We start from the raw sequence: 20723 nt of genomic DNA on the forward strand, positions 1-20723 counted from the left end.
GAGCTTTCTGTGCCCGTCGTAGACCAAAGAGTTAACTCAGTGTTCTGCTCTATCAGGCAATTTAATCTACAGAGGACCAGACTAAGACTGGTTCCTGTGTCTGGTAAACATTTGCTTTATCAGGGAATGTAAGAGTACCTCTAACAGCCCCTTCTCACTTTAACTGCAGCCACAGATAATTTGAATTTAGGGTATTTAAAGCCACTGACTGCTCCTCTCTGTGACAGTCTTTCTCTGCTGAGGTTTGTTTACTGTTTTGACTGCCCTCCACATAAATGGAGATGAACCTGAACCACTCATTTATATTCCAGCTTACTCGCACAGCAAACCAGCTAATTCCTGAGGCAGCAGAATGGGGCAGCTTCCCTCATTATCCATCTTTGTGGCACGGTGTCAGCAGTGGGCAAGCAGCACGTCCCGGCGGGGGAGTGTTTTGCCCAGTTATTTGCTTTGAATTTTTTTGTACCCACTTTTACATTAATTTGCCATCCCCTGCACTTAAACGTGTGTCATCAAACAGGAAAGTTTTGTGAGAGCAGAGTGGACACTTGAGACCACCACCAAAAGCACCAGTAAATCTAAGATGTGATGCATTTTTCCATGTTTTCCCCAGCTGGGTTTCACAGGAGCTGACACCCTTGCCCCTGCCCTTGGAGACTTGCCAACAGCAGCAAACCTCTCCAGACAACCCACATCTTCTTAAATCATCTTCAGGTTCCCTCTTACAGATTCCCACTCTTGGAGCCCCGGCTTATTTGCACCATGAATTGAAAGTCCACAGAGCAATCCAAGCAGGCTTGGCTGAGAGATTTGTGGTGAAGAAGAGGGAGAAATTAATTAGTGCCTGTTCACTCACACTCTTTCCAGCCCTGGAGCCAAGGGGCTTTTCTGCCAGCCTTCAGAGTGATTGTTTGAGGACTCCCACACTGGGTACTTGTAAGAGGCTTCTCATGCCAAAGTTATTGGTGTTACAAAGAATCTGGAAATAGAGAAGGGGAGTTTGGGCAGTTCAGGTATTATCCCAAATCTCTTCTGGCCCTTGGAATGGTACTAGGAATTTTGTACAAAGATACAGGGACCATTTGATCAGAAATACTATAAAAATACTCTTGCTGTTATGGCTTCTCCTGCTTGCTCAGACCATGATGAAGAACAGACACATTGAGAAAAAAGGCACAAAAGGAAAGGTGGTAAAAAAGTGGGAATGAGTCAATCAGCCACAAAGAACTGAGAAGAGATCAAAGACTGTATCAATGATTAACAGGAGTACATCAGGGGGTTTGGGGTTTTCAAAGCTTACTCTCAGCCAGCTTGAAGTGAAATGTGAGGTGCTACAACCTTCTGGTGTGTTTTAGAGCAAAAGAAAGTCCTGCTTAAAATACATCAGCAAACTACAGGCTCACTACTTCATTTCACAACTGACTGCCTGAAACTTTACTCTTCAAACTGTAAAAAAAGGCCAGTTTGAGCACCTGACAACTCTGCCCTAGCCAAATCAAATTAGCCATCAAAGAAATAAAAGTCTGGACACCTTCTGTGTTCTGGGATAGCTGGATATTAAAACAACACCAGTGTGACACTTGACTTTGTCCCGTTGCCACCAACCTGCATTTTGTTGGTTTGGCATCTTTCAGGTATAACATATGGAAATTTGGCATAGTTTACTTGGTGACAGAGAAGATTAACAAGGCAGAGAGATTCAGGCTATTGCAGCAAAGCAACCAGAAATTCAGGAGTGTCTCCCTCACCATCCCTAAATACTTGCAGGAGGATGGAGGAGCTGTGAAGAGCTTGGAAAGAGCAAGGTGAGAGCTACAGCAGCACCATTCCTGTGTGGATGAGCCATGACTCCTCCAGCACAGCCCTGGCATGGGACCTGCCCTGTGCCTGTGGCAGAGGCAGAGGGGCTCTTGACTGCCCACCTTGGGCAGAGACCTGCATTTCTGAGCTGGTCCAGAGGGCTGCAGAAGCAGGACATGCCTGCACGCTGGAAATCAGGAGAGCTTTAAAGACACTTTGGTGTTCCTCACCTTAAACCAGTCTCCAGTCCTTCTGTCTCTGTGACATCCTATGAGGAAAGGCTGAGGGAGCTGGGGGTGTTCAACCTGGAGAAGAGGAGGCTCAGGGGAGACCTTATCACTCTCTACAACTCCCTGAAAGGATGTTGTACCCAGGTGGGGGTTGGTCTTTTCTCTCAGGCAACCAAGAGTAGGACAAGAGGGCACGGGCTTAAACTCTGCCAGGGGAGGTTTAGGTTGGATATCAGGATGAAATTCTTTACAAAGAGAGTGGTCAGGCATTGGAATGGGCTCCCCAGAGAGGGGGTGGATTCTCCATCCCTGGAGGTTTTTAAGGTGAGACTGGACGTGGCACCGAGTGCCATGATCTGGTAATCAAAGTGGGGTTGGATTAAGGGTTGGGCTTAATGATCTCAGAGGTCTCTTCCAACCCAACTGATTCTATGATTTCATCCATGATATCTAACACAGAGAGCTTCTCCCTCTGTTTGACAGTCCTCTCCCAGCCTGCAGCAGGGTTGCCAGCACGTGTTTGGTTTTTTTTTTAAATGGTTGTGCAGGGCTTTTCTGCTCCTGGCCAAGGTACAAACAAAGGACCCACTTTCTGGGATTGGTATGAAATGATTTCCATGTTTCCCACTGCAACAGTGTTATCTTTCCATAAACCTCATTACCTGGTATGTTTGGTCTAGTGAAGGCAAAATGCCTGGTGTTACTGGCAGAGCCACCATTCCCAGGACAACCTGGCACCTCCAGAGGTTCCCTGGGTAGTGACTCTCCATCTTCCCCTATTTACGCCCTCAGGGCAGCACTTACAAGGATGGCGGTGCCAGCGCTGCCCTCGCTCGGGGTTCTTGGTGGAGGAGAGGTGGGATTTCATCCTTCTTCTCTGCTTGCCCAGCCGAGGAGCAGCACATCCCCCTGCATTCCAGGCAGCTTTGCTTCCCAGGCCGTCCTGAGGGCACCGCTGAGCACAAAAGGCTGTGGCTAAATGTCACGCTTAGCTGTAATTACTCCCAGGAGACAATCCATAAGGACTTGGTCTATCCCAGGCATCTGCCTTGGTCACAGCCAGCTGCAGAGCTCTTCCAGTGCACAGACCAGAACACCACTGGCACCTCCGTGGTTTATCCAGAGGGACAACTATGGGGTGAACGCTGATTTTGGGGATCCCAGACCAGGGATGAGGAGTTAGGTGGGTGAGGAATCAGCACGGCCAGCTCTGGTGCCTGCCTTGCCCCTGGCAGGTGTCTGTGCTCTTGGTTGCTCAGATGCCAAGGGCTGGGGGGGTTTCTCACCCAAACCAGGTGAGCAGGGCTGGTATTCCAGGGCTGAACCCACACCTGGGTGACACCTCCAGCTAAAAGGGGTTTCTACTTAGCACATGAAAGGTAAAAATCCCACGGAGCAGTTGATCCCTTCAGCAGCACAAGAAGTCACTTTGGAGATTAATGACACACTCGTTTTGTCCTTTCTATTTGTTAACTAGTTCCTTCTGCAAACAGTAAATACAGAAGGGGGGGGAAAGAAAAAACCCAACCCTGTTCTCCAGAACACCACTGTGAGGAGGCAGGATTAGAATGACATCAAGTGGCTTTCGGCGTGACTTTGTGCGGTGTCAGGGTGGATATTCATCCTGCAACACAATTATTCAGTCAATCCCACTCCCTGTGAAGTCCATGGATACCGTGCCAGGGACTTCAAAGGGAGAAGGATCATGCCCTCCTGTGCATTTCAGAGCCCTAACAGAGGTTGCTAAAAGCAGTTTTTAAACAAAGTAAATCCCATTTATGTTTCAGAGAAGCATGCAGAAACACTAGACTTGTGAGCTGCTAAGGGAATTCCACTTTTTTTTCTCCACTTAATTGTGTTCCTAAGCAGAATGAGAACCAAAACTAAGATCTTTTTTTAATCTTCTGCAAAATGAAAATTCAAAAAACTGCAAAGCTCAGTTTGGATCAATGAAAACCTTGCTTTTCAGCAACATCAAAACATGCCTTTTTGTTTTGTATATCTGCTTCAGAAGAGATTATGTGTTGCCACAGAGCATGCAAAATAAAAATTTCAGTGATGTTTTAGTTAAATGAGATCTCAGAATGGTCCAGTTTGACAAGGTCCGTAAGGAATGTCTGGACCTTATTGCAAATTTTTTCATTCTGTTGTGTTCATTCTGAAATCCAGAATTAATTGAGTTTTTGTTCTCTGATAGAGAAAAAAAATAATTATTTGAGTAGCTCTAACCATCACCTACTAACTCACAACTTAAGGGAACATTCATAAAGAATTAATAAATGGCCAACAGGTACCACAGACTTGCCACAGACATGAATATTGTAAATGCTCATATGCACAGAAGTGTTACAGAAAATGAGAGAAGCCCATTGACTTCCTGTCCTCTGTCATAGTTAGTTAACCACCCACTAACCCACCTGTTCATCCCGTGCTAACCAGCTTACTCTACCCATAAATCCCACCCCTCATGTAAAGCCTGGCCATTTCTGTGAGAATTCCTTTACACAGCACCCAGGGTGACACTCCAGATGTGAAGGAAGGCTCCACAAAGGCTTCCATAGAGGATTTGAGTTGGAAGGGACCTTCAAGATCATCTAGTTCCAACATCCCTGCTATGGGTAAAGTGCCCCAGGTGAGATGCCAAGGGCAGTACCAGGAGGTGTTTCCACCCCTGCTCACAACGGGCTGGGCATGGCACTGGAGGAAATGACAAATGTAAAAGGGATGGACCAGAGGGGAGATTTACACACCACAATGTGAGGATAAAAAAGGTTTTTTGAGTTGAGAAAAGGCCTTTAGAGCTGCAACCAGTGTCAGAGGCCTAATAGGTGGTACCTTTTGGTCTGGGGATGTGAACACTGAGAATCCAATTAGTCCTGTGAGAACAACCAGCAAGCTGGCAAAAGCAAAATGAGATAAGAAGGTTTTGGGAGAAGCTGCCCATGAGAAAGGAATGTTGAAGAGATAAATTTCTCACAACAGAGAGAGCATCTGTGCAGAAAGTAACATCCAATTAGAAGCTGTAATGAGGTTTATAGACACTGTGATACAACCTATAGAACTTGGCAATATATGTTGTGTAATTTGAAGTTAGTGTGAGCTTTTTACCTTTACCTATTCTTTCCTTTTTCCTTTCTTCATGGAGTGATTTAATGAACTATCTTGTGTGTGACACCTGCAAATTGTGCCCTCTTGTTTTTGGCCACCACGACCCTACTGTGTTCTACCACACCACCAGGTCACAAGCCTGGTAGTTCTCACACTGTCCAACTCAATGTACTGCTTAAAGGCCACTGCTTTAGCTTCATCTGTGAGGTGCAGAGCTGTGGTGACAACCTGGGATGCAATAATTTATGTGCTTGTAATACAAAGAGCCAGCTCCTCTCAATCCCCCTTTCAGATCCTTCTCTCACAGAAATGGAAACAGAAGGTGGTTGCAAAGCCCGTGGGGCTCTCGCTGCTCAGAACAGCCATTTCCTACCCAGCAACCAAAAGAGAGGGAGGGAGGCAGGGATGACACACAGCACAATTTACTGCCCCAAACAACCTCCTCAGCTAAAGGCACAACTGTAATCATTGGTGTGAAAATACACTCCTTGGTAACATGTGAGGGTGATTTATGGTGTGGCTCCGTTCTGCAGTCAGGAACACTGGGCACAGCACAGGGGTCTGTGTGCAGGGCACAGGGGCACCCAGAAACAGGGGTGCTTTCTCCTCCACAGCCTGACCCTCTGCAGCCACAACATTTCCAAATGCAGCCCATTAAAACACAAATGCAGTGACGAAGAACAGTGCGTTGAAATGGTTTTAGTGTTTGAGATATCCCAGTGAATGTTTCTGATTTGCAGAAATCTTAAGAAGCTTATTGTATTAGTTCTGTTTCCTCAGTTAAGCAAAATCAGCTTTAAATCACTCTTCCCCAAGAGAGGCTAATGGAAAGTATAGCTGGTGTGTATTAGAGAAACTCACATTTTAGCAAAATCAGTTTAAATTAACACTTAAATTTTACTACAAATATCTGCTAACTGATTTAAAATGGGGCATATATCAGTTTAAATTGAGCTCTCACAGAGACTTGCTTCAGATCAAGCTAATAGAGAACAAACTGGTCACATAGACTGGCATTTATTTTAACAATTGCTAAGGTTACCATTACTTCTAAACTGAACAAGACATGCCAGGCTCAGAGTTCGATCTGCTGCTGAAGATGTGAGATGTTTAATGTCATCTTTCAATATTAAATACCAAAGGCATAAAGGTGGGTACCTCGAGGAGGGACTGGAAAACATGTAAAGCTTGAAAAAAAGTCCCTAGAGAGATTTAATTCTATCAGGCTTTAGCTTTCCTACCCTGGTCCGTGGCTGCTTCAACAATTTCTCTGGAATTCCTTTGTGCTGATCTTCAGGTGCTCTTCTGCTGAGCTGTGATCCCTCTCCAGGCTCTGGGCATCTATTGCTGGCACTGCATCAAACTGGTAGAGATGGAATGGATTAGGATTAAGGTTCCCTTCCCCTGGAAACTGTGGCTGTGGCACCAGTCCTGTAACCATTTGTTGATTCGGGACCAATATAAAAGCTGCCTGTGCTTCAGAGTCCCTTCTGTCACAGAACCACGAACTGTCAGAGCTCTCCATGACACTTTGCAGGGAGGTATCATTATTTTTGCATGGTCAGATGTGGCTCAGATCAGTAAAAATAAATTAACTACTCATAGCTTCATTTAACAGCATCACTAACAGAGTGAGGAACAACTTCCCACAGGAAATTAAGGGCAAAGTGGAGCTCCATTTCCTAATTCTCACTAGTCCATACATAAGTCTCCATACATGCCCCCACAACAGGCCTGTTATATGCCAATCAACCCATATCTGGCTAATTCTCTAATTTACTTTGCTGCAAAACTATTCCCATTTTTTTAACTGAGTTTTGGAAAGACAAAGAAAGGGGGAAAGAGCTTTGCCCAACCTCCAGGATTGCACTTTTCCAGTCCTAGTGGACACGAGGCTTATAAAAATCATCCACATAAGTTATTTCAGAATTTTAATGACCAGCTGCTGTTGTTATCATTGTTATGGAGACTGTTTTACTGCCATGGGTAAGTAAGAGAAGTGGCCCTGAAGTGCCACAGCAAGAGGCATCAAGACAAATTTGTTAAGAACATTCAGTGAGTAGAGCCACAGCTCCACACCAGACCAGAGGCTCTGGTCCAGTATTTCCCATTCAGCTGCTGCCTTTTTCTAGATACTTCCTGCACAAGCACTGTCATGTATCATTCACCCTAAAAGTACTTTTCTTCTATTGATCCATTTATCATCTTTCTTCATGAAAATATCAGGTGATTGGGTAATTCACAGTCACGATTAGAAACAGGTAATTGTCCCACCAACAGAGCAGAGGTGGCTCAATAAAAGATGCAGCAAATGGAATTAATTGGGTCCTGAATGAGTGAATTAATGGTTTACTAGACCTTAATAAATTGTCTGCTCCTTCCTCCTGTATGTCATGGGAAAAGCTTTAGAGATGCCCAGAGGGTCAGATCCCTTCATGTGTGGCAAAGACCACAAAGAAAACTATTACAGTTGAAGTAGAGAAGGAAATGGTAAGGTTGGGTTATCACCCAGGGTCAGCTGCATTCAAAACCTGGGAGAGCTCAGGCAGGTGCCTGCCCTGTGGGTTCTCCTGGCTGCTGGGATGTGAGGGAGCAGGAAGACTCCTGCATGGCATGAGTGGACTCCAGGAAGATCCTGGTGCCTTCCTGCACCACTGGGAACCATCACAGGAATCAAAGAGCCAAACACTGCAGTGAGAACATGCTGAGTGCAGGGTAATTGTGGCCGTCAGAGATGGCTGGTTCCATGGACAGTCCTGTTTTAAATTAACAGGGCAGTTATTAACTTTTACAGTTCTATAGAGAAGAGGTTGTAGAAAAGCATGGAATCACTTAAAAAAAAATCAAAATGTTGTTTTGTCTTCTGTATGAGACCATGTAAGGCAGGCAGAGATATCAGTCCATGAACAGGAAACTTCACTGAAGGTCTCAATGGACTCAAGAAAAAAGTACTGACCAGAGCCTACTGACGTATAAAATTATGCTATTTAGGACACTCAGATTGCTCTTCTTTTACATTTAGTGCTTCTTAGGAGGCTTCAGAAAAAGCAGGAAAAAAATGGACACAAAAACCCTTTAAAAACACCCCTTGCATGATGTGAGCTGCCTATAGTGGGCATGGCATCAGCTGGACATCATCACAACCACACTGATGTCCCGTGCAGCCCAGGAAACCAAGTCTTCTCACTGAAGGAACCAGACCTCTTCCTCCTCCTCACAGTAAATTGATGCCTGCTGTTGGCAAGGCAGTGAGCAGACTTGCTAGAGGGTGACCCAGGAGTTTACTCAGTCCCACTGTGCTGCACAGGAGAGAGATGCTCGTGTGTTTATACAAGGGAAAGCTTCGCTGCCTTGGACTGCTGCCGAAAATGAGGAAGATATTTCCATGCAACCTTTCAGACTGGCTTTCCTTTAATGTTTTAATTCTGTTTGATGACTTAACTCCAGTCTGCGATTTCACGTTCCTGGAGGTACTGTAAAAGTCTAAAATAAAAAGACAGGCCCTATCTCAAGGAGTTTACAGTCTAAACATAAGTCAAAACGAGAACAGATGAACACACGAAGTCGGGAGCAGGGCTGAGATTAACCAGGGATAAAATACAATAGAGGAAGAAGTGGGGATAAAAGAGACAGCGATGAAACCCATACGAAAGTTGGAGGAAGATAAGAAGGTCCTCCAAAGGATGTGCTGAAGGAGATTAAAGAGGCAGGAGGAGAGGCAGGAAATGATAGCCCCAGAGAAGCCAAAGCTGAATAAAGTTGCCAGCGGAGCAGCCTGGACTGTCTCGACTGGGGCACGTTTCTGTGAAAGTTCAGGAGTATCTCCTGTTACAAACCTTCAAGGGGAAAGGGGCAGTTGCTTTGGGGACTTTGCTTTATTTCTTTGTAACGGGGATAGGCCCTGAGAGATTCCCTAGAGCATATTCTCTTTATAATCCTTTTGGGATTAAATAACTCCAGACACATTTCCCTGAGGGCTGGATCCCCTTTCAGTTTGGCAGGCTGGATAGGCAGCTGCAGCCTCTCCCCACAGAGGGGGGGAGATGTTAACTGTGTCCCTGCCACAGACTGTGCCATGCCTGATGTCCCTTAGCCTGGGACCCACCTGATTTTACAGAGCAGCAGAGGGGTGTGCTGCCATCCTGGCAGAAGGATGAGGCTCCAGAGGGCTTTGGATGCCCCACAGCTGCTCAAAGAGGGCTAAAAGAGCAAGAAAAAATGTGTGTATGTGAATATTTCCTTCTCTAATATACATATATTCAGGACTACAGCTACACTGTACTAAACCTCTGGAAAATGAGGCTTGTTTTCCTGGGATGTGAAAGAGAACAGAGGAATCTTCTCTCCTGCCCTGACAAGACAAAGCACTCATGAGAATGTAAAGCCATATTATCTCATCAGATATGGAAGCTTATCAATTTATCCCAAATTGCAAGTGTTTGGGATGCTCTGCTGCATGGCACGAGTACAGTCCATTCCCATGGATTTCATGGGGTAACTCACAATGAGTCAGTCTGTAGGGAGTGCCCTGAAACCTGAATTTCCCCAATTCAGAGATCAGCAGATTTATTTCCTGATAAAAAAAAAAGCTCCTATTTGCTTCAGTGAGGACAAAACCAGTCTAACCCAAGTCAAAACCTCCTCCATGATATTTCAGTCTTTCTATTACCAACTTTGGTTTTCCCCCTGCTTTCAAGAAGCTCCAGCTTACAACACGACCACTTAGTTTCAGTATTAATGTGTGTAGCTAACAAAGAACTTGTCCAATGTCTGCTAGGAGAAGGGAAACGTGAGAAACCAGTAGTGGTGATGCTTTTCATTTTGTGGGGACATGATGGGTAGTGGAGCAAGAAATCACCCACCAAGATGGCAAGGGGAAATATCCCTCAAGATGATACCTTGGGGGGAGTATCTGATGTAATAATATACACAAGTCACTAAACTTCACTAGTGGAAGAATAAGTAAACATTGTTAGATCCTGACAAGACTCTGCTCTTTGCTGGTTTCATTTGGAGAGCTCACAGTTCTGGAAAACAAGGAAGCAGAAGGCACATTTTCTCATCTGAACCGGAATGTCCCCACCACATGGGGACTCCCATCTTTCCTCTTGCTTAAGCCAAGCTCCCATGCAGTGTGTGGGAACTCAGATATTGCTGCTTCCCCTTTACTGCCAAGATGGGGGAACCATCTGCAAATTTATAAAAAGATTAAATGAAGGAAATAAATGTTTGAGCAATACCAGCCGTGCCATGTGAGGTGTCACATGGCCCAGAATATCAATTATTTGCCTGATGTTTCCCTCAGCATGGGAAGTCAGCACCAGCATTGTACACCTGAAGCCATGGGGCTGTAGCTTCCTCCTGGTCCAGCCATGCTGGCCAAAAAGACCAGAATTCCTTCCCAGAGGGAGGTTTTTAGCAGCCCAGCTGATTCTGTCTGATGTGCTTTTAGGGAGTCGGCACACTGAGCCAAGAGGGGGTAAGTTCTGCATGGCAGAAAGAACAGGCTGAGCAGAGTGGTGTGGGTGGGCAGCACAGCCTCCCTGGCACCCAAAAGGACAGATGCCCACAGCTCCTGCAGCCTGGTGGGATGCACAAGGAGACAGTGAGTGCCCAAGGCCACTGCTGCCTTCCTGCTGTCTGCTCAGTCCTGCTTTGCATTACAGACTCCCTGCAAACAGCACGGGCTTTATGGAAATGGCAGATATATCTGTTTACCCTCTGTGGGCACAGAGTAAATCTAATTAAACCAGGAGGCTTCCAAAGTGCCATTAAGGCAAATTGGTGAAACGTATTAAATTACACTCCCCCCATTTCCCTGTGGTTTTGGCCTCCCTGTCTGAGGGACAGAGGTTTAGAGCACATAAACTGATGGAAAGTTCCTCAATCTCCAAGGAAAGATGGGAGAACGAGTGGTCTGTTCACATTTTCCCATAAGTATCACAGTAGCAGTCTGTGAGGGAAGGGTTTATTTTAGGAAAAGCTATTTTGAAAGCTAAAGTGTCACATCCTGGCTGGCTCTTCTCATGGTGTTACTATAATCATCCAGTTATGACAAGCTTAATGCAGAAAAAGCAACCTTTTTTTTCCCTTCCTTTCTTTTTCTGGGCGAAAAGAAACAATGCAGCCAGCATATTTTTGGACAAAGGCTGTCATTTTACTTCTTTTTTTGGTACTCTTTTTGCTTTTCCCTGTGATCCAACACTATTTATAAAGCACCAGACACTAGATCTAGGAACTCTCTGTCCTTTTTGATGCACAAGTCCATGCTGGCAGCTTTGAGTCTGATCCAACAGGGGCCTTTCTGGCTGGCACACACTCTCCTGAGCTGCCCTGCTCCCACCCAGCTGTGGCCAGGGGGAAGGAACCACTGCTGGGGAGAGCTCAGCATCTCCACCATCTCAGTCAGAGCTTCTCAATTTCAAAGAGATGCCTCCAAATATCAAAGCCATCCTGCAGGTGCCTGTCTCTCTCCCCGTGGAGATGCAACGAGCTGGGCAGGCATCTTGTTGGAGGGGCCAAGTCTCAGCTTAGCAGGTGCGAGATGTGGGCAGTGCCCAGCCTGGTTGATGCTGCTGGTGCCACTGCACTTCCCTCCTCTGCTCTGCTCTGCAGGCTGGAGTCCAGCTGAAGGCCAGAGCAGCTTGGAGCAGGACTAGAAGACTGGGTGCTTTCATGAAATAAAATTATTTTCGCAGCTGGAGCTGAAGCACAGTAGCTCATTCTGACTTAAACTGCATTTTCTTCGGAACAGACAAACAAGGCAAACACACACCGTGTCTTCTCTTGTGCTTAAGTAGCTCCTGCTTTGAATTCAAAGGGCATAAGTAGGAAATTGATATACTTTCTAATTTATTGGAGAGTAGATAACTCTGGGAAAACCAAGGAGACTGCTCTCAATTTATGGGAAGCTGGTGCTTTTAAACAGTGAATGAGCAAATGTTGAAAGAGTCCTGCCTATAGAGCTTCGTGCATTTAATATTCAGAAGACTCACAGGAGATGCTAAAGTGCCCTCAGCTCAGAAAATTAATAAAATATTATCTCATGAGTGAACTTCAAAAGCTTTGGCAGTTCCATTCATTCCACTTCAGATAAGCAGCCAAAATATTGCAATATCCTGTTAACCTGATATGAAACATCCAGCTTACCTTGGCCAGTAACATTAAGCTGGAAAATGTGTGAACAATCTTTATTATTAAATATTTAGCCATTTTATCTGCTCTGTTGTGCCTCCCTACGCCTGGATCTAGCAATTCCTGCTTCTAAAGATGGGTCTAGGCCCAGATACTCAGTAGGGTGTTGATAAAACATGAAGGGTCTGAAGATACAGGATTTACAGACTGCTTTTGTCAAACCCTGCAGCTCTGTCTTTAAGGGTGGCCTGTCCAGAGATATCTCTGATGGGTAAAAACAACCAAGTCTGCAAAAGACATGTCAAGAGGACACCACCTGAGGAGAGGACACTTCAGAGAGATCCTACACTTTGGTGACTTTGCTCTCTCAGCTGTGTCAGGAGCAGTTTGGACAGCCTTGGAGTTTGGTGCTCAGTTGTTTCTTTCTCCCTTCACAGTTTTGGGTTTTTTTCTTTTGTTTTCCTCAGACTCCTCTTGCCATAACAAATTACTGATGCTGCCAGAATCCAAGCCATTGGTAGAAGCCAAACCTTTTAATGTTGAGCCATTGGGTGGCCTTGCCCTCAGGCCAGTTCATGCCAATGTGGAGGTCCAACACTTGCTGAGGATGCAGATTGGGGCTGACACTGAGAGCCCAAATTCACATGATGCCTGTGGGAGCCAACATGTTCTAAAGTCTTCCCTGCTGCAACAGCAACTCACCAAAGCAGCAGAGGGATGACACACCTCTGTGTCATGCCTGTGGGAAGCACGATGTGTAGCAGCAAGTGTGGCCAGCAGGACCAGGGCACTGATTGTCTCCCTGTACTCAGCACTGGGAGGGTCACACCTCAAATCCTGTGTCCAGTTTTGGGCCCCTCACTGCAAGAAAGACATTGAGGTGCTGGAGCATGTCAGAGAAGAGAAACAGAGCTGGGGAAGGGTCAGGAACACAAGCCCTGTGAGGAGCAGCCGAGGGAACTGGGGGTGTTTAGGAGAAAAGGAGGTTCAGAGGAGACCTTATTGCTCTCTACAACTACCTGAAAGGAGTTTGTAGCCAGGTGGGGTCAGTCTCTTCTTCCACATAACAAGCAATATGACAAGAGGATCTGGACTTACACTGCGCCAGTGGAGGTTCAGGCTGGACATGAAGAGGAATTTCTCCATGGAAAGGGTTGCTAAACTTTGGAATGGATTGCCCAGGGAGGTGGTGGAGATGTTCAAGAAATGATTGGACATGGCACTTAGAGCTGTGGTCTGGTTAACAAGATGGCAGTCAAAGTCTGGTCTCGGTGATCTCAGAGGTCTTTTCCAGCCTAAATGATTCTGTGATCACCAGTGACTGATGCTTTGGTACTTCAGTGTTACCCTGGATTGTAGTGCAATCCAGGACAGAGATCCTGTGCTCCTCACTTTCCTTTCACTACTTCCCAGAGAACTTCCACTTTTTGCTGGAAGGTAATACAATCATAAGCAGTGTTGAATAAATTTATGTAAATTCCCCTGCCTGTGACTGGATGCTGCTGGGAAACAGGATGGAGATCCACTTCTTGGCCACCAGTTCAACAAGAGCAATAACAGCTGAAAACCAGCATAATCACAGGCCTGCCTGGTTATCCACAAGGCCTCAGTTTTGTCTGTTAGCCCAGATATTCTCTCCACTCCAGCCCAAAATGACACTCTCATCAGTGCAGTCTACAGACAGAACAAAAACCCAGTCCCTTTGGCATCAGATTCTCCTCTCATCTCTGCCACCAGTCCCTGCACAGGAGCAAGGGAGCCCAGGGGAAGCTTTATTAGACTGTCAATGAACTTAAAATGATAACACTTGCAGGACTGTCAATCCAGCACAAGTAATGAGTTAAATATATATATATATTTATATTTAATTGCCAATTCATCAGTAATTCCCGACAGATGGAATCCTTGCATTTCAGGGCAACCTGACATCACCAGCTCTCAAAGGTCCAGGCGAGGATTGCCAAATTTAATGAGCTGCAGTAACAATGTCTGCACATTATTGGGCTAATTACTAACTTCTGAAAAGAAAAGAAAAGAGGAGAGAAGGAGGAAGAAAAAGAAAATCCTCTAAACAGACGAAAATTTAATTAACAGCATTTTGAGATGTTACTTATTACGGAGCAAATTCCACTTCAGAGTGAAAATAGCCTCTAGGTGGATAATAGATCTAATGCAGTCAATTTAATACTAACTTGCTGCATATATAGAGAGCTTTAAGTCTCCAGAATTAACCAGACTTCATGGCAACAGCCAGTGCTCACTGCTCCTCATGATGCAAAGTCTCTGTTTTCACCAGCCATGGCCCATCCAGAGGGGTTTGGCAGGTGGATCCCACCTATGGAATCAAAGTGCACCACATGGAGAAGCTCAGGGCAAGTGAGGCAAAGCCCTGGCAACTTGACTGGCTTGTCTTGAATTCCCAATGCAGGATTTTTACATAAAAAATCATTGTTTTCATTAAGAGTGGTGGTTACAACCTCAGACTTCCAGGTTGGATGTACATGTTCCATTGAAACCAGTGGAGAATTTGCATGTTAAACTTGTGGAACTAATAATAAGAGTTCAGCCTCCAATGAATGAAGCAAATGCAAGACTAATTTCTTCAAATCAACTTTCAGCAGCTTCTGTTCCTCTCTCTCTCACACACACACTCATTCATTCACTTATCTAAACAGACATGAAAAAAAAATAAAATTCCCAGCCTTCAAACCAGTCTAAATATTTTTCCTGCGAACTGAGCAGGAAGAAAAGGAAGAGGTTTGTTGCTATTTCTATTTTCAAATTGCTCAGATGTGCCATGATGAGGGGCCATGTCAAATTGGCTAGATCAGGTAACAGCAGCCTGGAAAAACCTCTCCTTATTCGGCAGAGACCTTCATGAATGTATTCATGCCTTGCCCACTTCACTCACCACTGCAACCACCTTTATAAACCCCACTGATGGGAACTGCAACCACAGCAGCTCAGAGCAGGCTGTCACCTCCCTGCAAGAAATTCCACTGATCTGGGAAGTGTAAATCACACTGGTTTGTGTTGGGAGAGCTCAGCTGGTACAATATTTTTGTGCCTTTGGGGGCATTTCGGTGACTGGGATGTACAGAGTGAAATTCAGTGCTCGCTGCCACCCTGTGCCATCCTCCAAGATTCCCCCAGCCAAGCATTGCCCCTCAGGCAAGGGATGAGAAAACTTGGCATCATCCTCTGGCTGTACAGAATGCCCTGCAAATTGCCTGCTGCAAACTGAGTTTAAATATTGCTGGGAGGAGGGGGGAGAGGCATCAGATTTGTTAAGGCATAAGGACAGATCTCAGTTTACTCCTTCCCACTCCTGCCCCAGTATGCTCATTATTTCCCACTTCAGAATTGGCATCTTTGCCAGCAGAAAGTAAAGGTGATGGCTAAGGAAAGCTGCAGCCCTTGGAGAATTTTCTGCCCTTATGAAGGGACCTTGATTGGAGCCATGTGGAAACAAAGAGCAAGTGCTCTGCTGACAGTATATGCAATCACAGGAGGCTCTGAATCCGTGTTTCCCAGGATGCTGCAGGGACCCTGCTCAAGTAGCACTGCTCTTATTGAAGCTCTAGTCATACATCACAACTTCTTACCTTGTTTTGTCCCTTGCATAGGACTCTGTTCTTCCAAAGTCCCACCAAACCAGACCAGCAAACTTTCTGCCCCTTGGTAAAGACCCAAGACCACACCTACAACAGGCAAGTCAGAATCCACACACGTAATAATCCAGTATGGAGAGTTCACTTGATCATCTCCTCCTCCCTCCAACTAAAACACTTTAAATTAAAAAGAGGCAAGAGCTAAGAAAGAGGCTGGTGGCCATGTTTAGCTGCAACAGGATTTGAGATTTTGAGGGAAAACCCCTGGCTGTGGAGCACTGGGCTGATGCAACTGAAGAAGAAATAGGTTTCTACCTATCAGAAGAGGGATCCTGCTTGGTTACTGAGAAGAAAAGAAGCACAGCACCAAGGGGACAGGAGAATATATCACAGAGCATGCCTGTGCTGCAAGGAGTGGCTTCCACACTGCCAAGCTGCACTCAGATCACAGCATACAGTGGCCCTCGTGGCCATCTCCCTGCCTGAGCCTCCAAAAGAATTCTTGAGTAGGTCACAGTCAACTTAAGCTATGATTTTCCACCTAGCAACAAAAAGATGACAAGCCACCATTTAGCCACATGTGACTTGACTCCTGCTGTGTCCTCAGGCTCACCCAAGCCTCTCACCCAAGCCATGCCAGCCTGGGTGTAACATATGAATCCCAGGTTTCCTTCACCACCCATCCTGGAGGCTTTTGTGAGGCTTCATGCCCATGCCCATGCTCCTGGCACCTGAGAGTTGGCTCCTCTTCCAGCTATTGCACTCTCTTCCAACACCCTCAGCTGACCTTTTGCCCATGACTTTAACTCCCAGAATGGAACCCTGCATGGCAGCCAGTGGGGCCCAGGGAGCTGGTGGGTTTCCAGGCTTGTGGATCACAGAATCACAGAATTGACTGGGTTGGAAAAGACCTCCAAGATCATCAAGTCCAACCCTTGGTCCAACTCCAGTCCCTTTACCAGATCATGGCACTCAGTGCCACGGCCAAGCTCAGTTGAAAAACCTCCAGGGATGGGGAATCCACCCCCTCTCTGGGCAGCCCATTCCAATGCCTGAGCACTCTCTCTGCAAAGAAGTTTTTTTTGTGATCTCCAACTTCAATTTCCCCTGGCAGAGCTTGAGCCCATCGTGCCCCCTTGTCCTATTGCTGAGTGCCTGGGAGAAGAGACCAACCCCCACCTGGCCAGAACTTCCCTTCAGGCAGTTCCAGACAGTGCTGAGGTCACCTCTGAGCCTCCTCTTCTCCAGGCTAAACACCCCCAGCTCCCTCAGCCTCTCCCCACAGCACTTGTGCTCCATCTTTTGTTACTGGAAATACCCCAATTAGTTCATAATGCATTGCATTAACCTGCCAGCCATCCACCTCACCCCATATCTGTAGGATTTGTTTAAAAAAAAACTCAACAAAACACCAATTTCAGACTGTGAACACCTTTCCCAATGCTGTTCTTGCTCTGCTCACTGCTAAAGAAAGTGCATGAAGGTTCTGCACAGTGGTGGGTTTGAGTGGAGAGCAGGACATGGGGCTGGTCTCTCCTACAGCTGTTCAAACAGGCCAAGCAGGGTATCTACACTGACAATTCCCTTTCCCTGACCAAGAGCTGTGGGAAGCAGAGGGTGCTGGATGGAGAGATCTGTGAGGTGTCCTGAAGGTCCCTCAAAACTCCCACTCAGAACCTTCACTACTGAGAGAGGAGGTCAAAACCCAGCTGGGAGGAGCCCAGAGCCAAGCAGGCAGATTATGTGTTTCAGCAGGTACAAGCAGAGGCACTGCCAAATAACCAGGCAGAGTTTAAGCCCTAGGACTATTAAGAGTCCTGTGCTGTAGAAATATCCTACCTTGCAGCTTTCTTGCACTTCTTTCTCCACTTGATGCACTCCAACACAAACTTCTCACAGCACAGAAGAACAACATGTGAACAGCCTTCTCTTATCTCACCCTTGATGCTTAAAAAAAATAAAAAAAATTATAAATTAGTCTTCATCACCAAAGAATGAAAGAAATCCCCAGTGCAAGGTGTTTCTCTCAGCCCTCAGGTATCCATGAGGCAGAGCCCTGCCATAGGGTATGAGCTTTAGCAGCTGTTTGCAAAGTTTCCCCCTTGGCCCAGGTTCATATTTCAAAGTTCTCTCAGAGACCATGGGTCTGAGACATGGATTTGAGTCATGTCTAGTTAGCTCTTAACCCTGACTTGCTCTGAAGAAGGGTAAGGGAAAAGAGGGATCCCAGAGATGTCCTTGAAAAAGGAGGTGCCTGCATCTTGGTTTTCTTTAAATCTGTTATTGAGTGTAAAAAAAAAAAATAAACCACACAAAAAACAGTAATAGAAAGCAACTATTGCATCCAATTTTTCTGGCCAAAAAATTAAGGCACTGGAAGGCAAGCTTTTTAATGGCTATCATTCCTCCTGTGTTATTTGAAGATCCCCTTGTAAATGGGAATCCTGGGTCTGTTTTGCCATCTGTTCCCTCCACTCCTGCCTAGGAATCCTGAAAGGGTATTTATTGTATACACAGGTTCAGTGAGGCCCACTTACTATAAACAAATACTGCATGAAATATGGTGGGGCCAGCTTTTTCTACAGTGCCTGTATTTATGAGGAAACAGTATAAAAACAAATATGTAATCTGGAAATAAACCTGTTAAATGAATAAAAAGTCCTATGGAGCAAAACATAATGATTAGCAGAGCCATTCAGGGAAAGACCCTGTTAAGGGAACACATCTGCTGTCATCCACTTTGCATCAGTGCTTTTCCCCCCTGATAAAAATCCATTTAAAAGCAGCCATCAGAAAATTATGGGGGAAGGGATAGGGGAGAAGGAGGAGATGACACAACCCAAGAGCTGTAAATCCAACCACGGCACTTTTGCTGGTTCTTGAAATGCCTCTCGAGTCCTGCACCCTGCTGTCCACCAAATATAATCCATGTTATTTACAGCATGTGCTAGGTACAGATTACAGTCACTCAGCTGAAGGAGGGGAAAGAGAACCAGAAATAATACAAAAAAAAAAAAAAAGAGAGAGCAGCAAAGCAATTGGAAGCCACAGCATGGTGTGCTGAACAAGGACTCAAACAAGGAACTTGCAGTGCAACACGTTTGTGCACATGCACAGAAAAAATCCTATTTTGCTTTGGACCAGTTGCACGGAGCCTGAGCATGGGATGTGTGGAAGGGCAGCACAAGAGGGACCTGCCATGGAGATGCCACTCAGTCATGAGCTCTGAGTGGCAGCTTCCCCCGTGTGCAGCATCGTGTTCAGACACAGGAAGTGCTACTGGAGCTCCCTGTTCCTACTCACTCTGCATTTACAGCCCTCGAGTAAAATCACAACCTGTTCCACACCCGCCTCACCCACCCACGCAGGCAAAGCCAGTCACAGATGGGCAAGCAGTTGCACTTGTTGTCACCCTCTCCTGCCATGATTTACATCTGCCCCAAGATCTTCTGCGTATTTCCTATCTCGGTTTCTGCTTTCCACTGTGGGTTGCCTGACCCTCCCCATGGAACCAGTTATTAATACTCCAGTCTCCACCAGCAACACCAACAAAACAGGTCCAGGCTGATGCAACTCTGGAAAGTGCCCTACCAAACGCTGATGCAACACCCCTGAGAGCTGCAATTCCTCCCCCAGAGTGTGTGGGATGGGGATGCCCTTCTCACTCTGAGTGTGACTCTTGCTCTCGCCTTTGCCTGCCAGCACAAAACCCAATTTACCTCCTGCCTTCCCAGGCTCTGGAGGGCTCTGGCTGTGCCCTGTCTCTAAATGTTCCCAGGTAAAAGCCTCACACAGACAAAGTGCTTTCCCTTCATGGTCAAACTGAAGTGCATTGCCTTGTCCTGTTTTTAGAACACTGAGGGTGTTTCTGCTTCTCACCCATCGATCAAAGGAAAGCAATAAAACCTTCAGCCTCTCAGCAAGGAAGGCAATGCCTGAGCGTGGACTGGAGAGCTGAGCTGCAGCTGATGGGCCTGTGGCTTCCCTGCCCCAGCCAAAGCATGGAGGAAGGCATCACACAGCATGATTTGAGAACAATCAGGCATTAAAATTTGCACTATGATGCTGATGTATTGTTTGCAAATCCTTAGCCAGTGTTGACTTGCTGCCTTCAGTGTATGTGAGCTGTACATAAAAGCTTCATGCATTTATATCACTGGAGTTACTACTACTGCTCACTGACACACTTTAGTACTTTTATTGCTTTTTCATAGCTGACATGATTCTGATGGTGTGTAATTAAATATTTTACAAAGATAGGGTCTGATCCAACAACCTTTATGCACATGAATAATCTCATTATGTTCAGTGCCTCTACTCATGTACCCAAACCAGGCAAGCCTGAGTTCCTACTGCAAAAGTAATTTTTTTTCCCACTTCTGTATTCCTCTTCTGGGATTTTGATGGAATTAATAAAGGGAGGGGGGAAAGCCTTAAAACTCCTTCACATTAATTTTGTGTGTTGAAACCTTCACCTAGGATTTAAAGAAACTACAAGAAGGCTGTTGTGGCAGTTATGCTTGGCCAGGGATGGAAAGAAGTAAGAGTTTGTGTTTTGTCAGAGACTGAAAGACATATTGCTTTTTTGCCAGCCTATATCTCAGTGTGGTTTCCTGAGACCGATAAAGAGTTTGAAGGGGGGATTTTTTTTTTTCAAGAATTCATGACTCACTTTAAAAAGGTGGTGTATTTCAAGCACCAGGGGGATTGCCCAGATGTTGGGGGTTTTTATTTTACCTTCAATATATGTCACAGTCATATGTTTCCTTCAAACTGATGCACATGCAAAATGCTCATGCCCCAGTGTCTCACAGGCTGGGGACATCCTGTTCCCCACTGA

At 45.8% G+C, this 20723-nt stretch overlaps 1 long non-coding RNA gene across 1 annotated transcript in view; it reads right to left on the minus strand.

Moving 5' to 3' along the window:
- LOC139670816 (uncharacterized) overlaps nt 1-20723 on the minus strand; it is a 233454-nt gene that overhangs the window by 164717 nt on the left and 48014 nt on the right. Inside the window, exons 2-3 of the long non-coding RNA XR_011697574.1 lie at nt 17723-17830; nt 6380-6501 (exon numbers count right to left, since the gene is read on the minus strand). This is a non-coding gene — a long non-coding RNA (uncharacterized lncRNA). The remainder of the gene's footprint in view (nt 1-6379; nt 6502-17722; nt 17831-20723) is intronic.

This window comes from Pithys albifrons, chromosome 4, assembly GCF_047495875.1.
Source record: "Pithys albifrons albifrons isolate INPA30051 chromosome 4, PitAlb_v1, whole genome shotgun sequence".
In the NCBI taxonomy this organism is placed as follows: domain Eukaryota; kingdom Metazoa; phylum Chordata; class Aves; order Passeriformes; family Thamnophilidae; genus Pithys; species Pithys albifrons.